Source organism: Capricornis sumatraensis, chromosome 22 (genome assembly GCF_032405125.1).
Source record: "Capricornis sumatraensis isolate serow.1 chromosome 22, serow.2, whole genome shotgun sequence".
NCBI lineage: Eukaryota > Metazoa > Chordata > Mammalia > Artiodactyla > Bovidae > Capricornis > Capricornis sumatraensis.
The window spans coordinates 31753011-31756854 of NC_091090.1; the positions used below are offsets into that span (position 1 = coordinate 31753011).

At 55.4% G+C, this 3844-nt stretch overlaps 1 pseudogene; it reads left to right on the forward strand.

The window, feature by feature from the left end:
- On the forward strand, positions 1–2820 carry LOC138097950 (BOLA class I histocompatibility antigen, alpha chain BL3-7-like; annotated as a pseudogene).
- Positions 2821–3844: the final 1024 nt, after the last annotated feature.

Here is a 3844-nt window from a genome sequence, read left to right on the forward strand (position 1 = left end):
ATGCGGGTCATGGGGCCGAGAACCCTCCTCCTGCTGCTGCCGGGGGCGCTGGTCCTGACCGAGACCTGGGCGGGTGAGTGCGGGCTCGGGAGGGAACGGCCTCTGCGGGGAGGTGGGCAGGACAGGGCAGGACCCCCAGGGAAGGAGCGAGCCCGCCGCCCTCGCCCAGACCTGCCCCCTCCCCCCGTCCCGTCCTGTCCCTCCCTTGCTTCCCGCCCCCTCTTCTGCCCCCCAAGTCCTGGTCTTTCTCCGACCTCCTCCGTCTCACGAGCCCCTCGCCCCTCCCTCCTCCCAGTTCCGTCACCTCGGACCCGGGACCCGCGCCGGGAGGAGGTCGGGCCGCGTCTCACCCCTCCCGCCCCCAGGCTCCCACTCGCTGAGGTATTTCTACACCGCCGTGTCCCGGCCCGGCCGCGGGGAGCCCCGCTTCATCGCCGTCGGCTACGTGGACGACACGCAGTTCGTGCGGTTCGACAGCGACGCCCCGGATCCGAGGATGGAGGCGCGGGCGCGGTGGGTGGAGCAGGAGGGGCCGGAGTATTGGGATCAGGAGACGCAGGGAACTAAGGACGCCGCACAGACTTTCAAACTGAACCTGAACACCCCGCGCGGCAACTACAACCAGAGCGAGGCCGGTGAGCGACGCGGGCCCGGGCCGGGTCACGGCTCCCATCCCCAGGGACCGGCGGGGCTGCCCCAAGTCTGCGGGTCCGAGGGTCACCCCGACACTGCGGGACCCGCCGGACCCCCGACCCGGGAGGAGCTCGCGGGGCTTGAACTGGTTTCATTTCAGTTTGGGTTTAATATCTGCGGATGGTCGGGGCGGGTCAGGGTCTCACACCCTCCAGGAGATGTACGGCTGCCACGTGGGGCCGGACGGGCGTCTCCTCCGCGGGTATGCTCAGTTCCCTACGACGGCAGAGATTACCTCGCCCTGAACGAGGACCTGCGCTCCTGGACCGCGGCGGACACGGCGGCTCAGATCACCCAGCGCAAGATGGAGCAGCATATGGCGGAGCGTGTGAGAAACTATCTGGAGGGCGAGTGCGTGGAGGGGCTCCGCAGATACCTAGAGACCGGAAAGGACACGCTGCAGCGCGCAGGTACGAGGGGCACGGGAGCTCCCTGTCTCCCCTCGGGCTGGAGCTGGCTTCCCACGAGGAGAAAGTGATGTCCCTGTGGGAACAGCGCCCCAGGTTATTGTCTGGAGAAGGAGGAATGCGCCCAGGTTTTCATATTCTGTACAAGACGGTGACTTGCAGTAGATTCATTTCTCTGGGCAATTAAGGAATCCAGTGCCTTTGGGGAAGAAGCAGGAAACCATCCCTGAAATAACTGGTCAGCGGTGCCCTTTCACCCTGCCCGCCATCTTGTGACTCGTGACTTTCTCAAGGCCTGTTCTCAGACCGAGAGCATCATAAGAGGCCAGACTCCAGCTTTTCTGAGTCATTCAGTTTCCAACAAAGTCAGGACCATTGCTCTGTGTTCTCCCCCTTAAGGTGGAGCATCCTACCTTGGCTCTCACCCTGACTCCAGAACTTTACAAGGACTAGGAGATTTTCCCAGACACCACAGCCCAGGCTGGTATCGGGTGTTTGTGGTTTTTCTTTTCAAACTCATTTTCTCATCATTTCTCAGAGTGGTCACGTGATGCTTCCTCCGTGGCCCATGGGAGTAACATAAACTGTGAATTTTCTGATTCTTCTTCCTCAGAGCCTCCAAAGACACATGTGATCCATCACCACATCTCTGAGTGTGAGGTAACCCTGAGGTGCTGGGCCTTGGGCTTCTACCCTGAGGAGATCTCACTGACTTGGCAGCGTGATGGGGAGGACCAGAGCCAGGACATGGACCTTGTGCAGACCAGGCCTTCAGGGGACGGAACCTTCCAGAAGTGGGCGGCCCTGGTGGTGCCTTCTGGAGAGGAGCAGAGATACATGAGCTGTGTGCATCATGAGGGGCTTCAAGGAGCCCTGCACCCTGAGATGGGGTAAGGAGGGGGATGGGATGGAGCTTTTCTCAGATAAAGCAGGAGCCCTTCAGGACTCAAAGGTCAGGACTCAAGCCTGAGGTCAGGGCCTCTTCCTTTTCCTCCACAGAACCTCCTCATACCTCCTTCCTCACCATAGGCATCATTGTTGGCCTGGTTCTCCTCATGGTGGCTGTGGTGGCTGGAGCTGTGATCTGGAGGAAGAGGTGCTCAGGTAGGGGAGGGAGGGAGGGATCTGAGTTTTCTTGTCTCACTGAGGGTTTTCAAGCCCAGGTAGAAGTTTGCCTGCCTTGTTCCTGGGAAATACCATCCATACATATAGGCTTGCTGGTCTGGAGCTGATGCTAACATTGACCCTTTTGATAAGTACATGTGGAAATGAAAGATAGATTTTTCACCTTCATAATTCCAGTTGGGGCCTGTTTCTCAGCACGTAGTTCAGACCTCTAGAAGGGTTGGAGATGGTCTAATCCGCCCACATCTCCTTTCTTTATATTCCTGATTCTATCCTGGATTTTTGGTTACAGTTCCAGAAAGTTCTCTGGGGTCCAGAACTAGAGGGTTTCTCTAGGGTATCATGATTCAGTCTTCTCCATGGATTCTCACGTGATGTTTTCTTCTTGCAGGTGAAAATGGAGGGAACTGCACTCAGGCTACAAGTAAGTACAGAGGGGGTGTGAGTCCTGAGGCCCTTCTGAGGGTGCAGACAAGAGGCCATGTGGGGCTCGCCCTCCTCAAAGTTCCTTCTCTAGTTTCTCTTGTGGGTTCTGACCACATCCTGGTCTTGTTCTCTCCCAGGCAGTGACAGTGCCCAGGGCTCTAAGGTGTGACCAGAGCTCTCATGGATCCTAAAGGTGAGACCCTGGAGGGTCTTGACTGGGGGAGGAGTTGGTGCAGGGGGGACACACTGGATGGTAGGGGTCTTTGAGTGGGACATGTGAGCATGTGGGGGGCTATTTAGAATGTGAGCCCTTACATGACTGACCTACACTGGTTCATGATTCTTTTCTTTCACAGTGTGAAACAGCTACCTCATGGGGACTGAGTGGTGCAAGATTCCATATCCCACTCCCGCATTGTGACTTGAAGATCTGACTTCTCTTTCTGCCGAAGTCGTCTGAATGTGTTTGTGCTGCTATTAGCATAATATAAAAAAGTGGTGAGCCTGGCCTGCTTCTGTCCACCATGACCCCTCCTCACCTGGGACTGTTTTAATACCAGGTTTTGTTGCCACCTGGTAAGCCCTTAAAACAGAGACTTATTTAGGTTTATATTTCGTTGGTAAATAGGACCCATAAATCAACAATAATTGTTTTCTAAAAAGAAAAATATCCTGTGATGTAGTATGAAGGAAGGTTGGTTGCCAAGAAGCGAAGAACAGCACCTGTAAGAAACACAAGTGGCACTGATGTCAATGTGAGTAGTTGTTATGTGTAGCTACCGCAATACAACATTTGGCCTGAAGTCACATTAATAAGTGAGGTGTTTAACACTGATCCTGCTTTCCAGGTGGCTCTGTGATAAACAATCCATTTGCTGCCAGGAGCTAGCATGAGGAATCCCACCTGTGGTAAGGTCTTGAGGAAGGAGGCTTGGCATACACAAAGGCGGGGTTGGGCCTCAGGGGTCCCCCTGGAAATTCTCGAGCATCTACCCCCAAAACCAGAGTCTGCCTGCTTTATTGCGCTATGCTTTCCACCTACTCTTCTGACATAACAGGGGGCTATCCCCGACCACCTTTCTCTGGAAAGAGTTAACTTAGAGCTCCAGTTAACAGTCTCCTGCATATAACAAGGAGTGTCTCAGCTCAAACCCCTCTGATGGCTATCTAACTTGCCTGACAATTAGAGACTT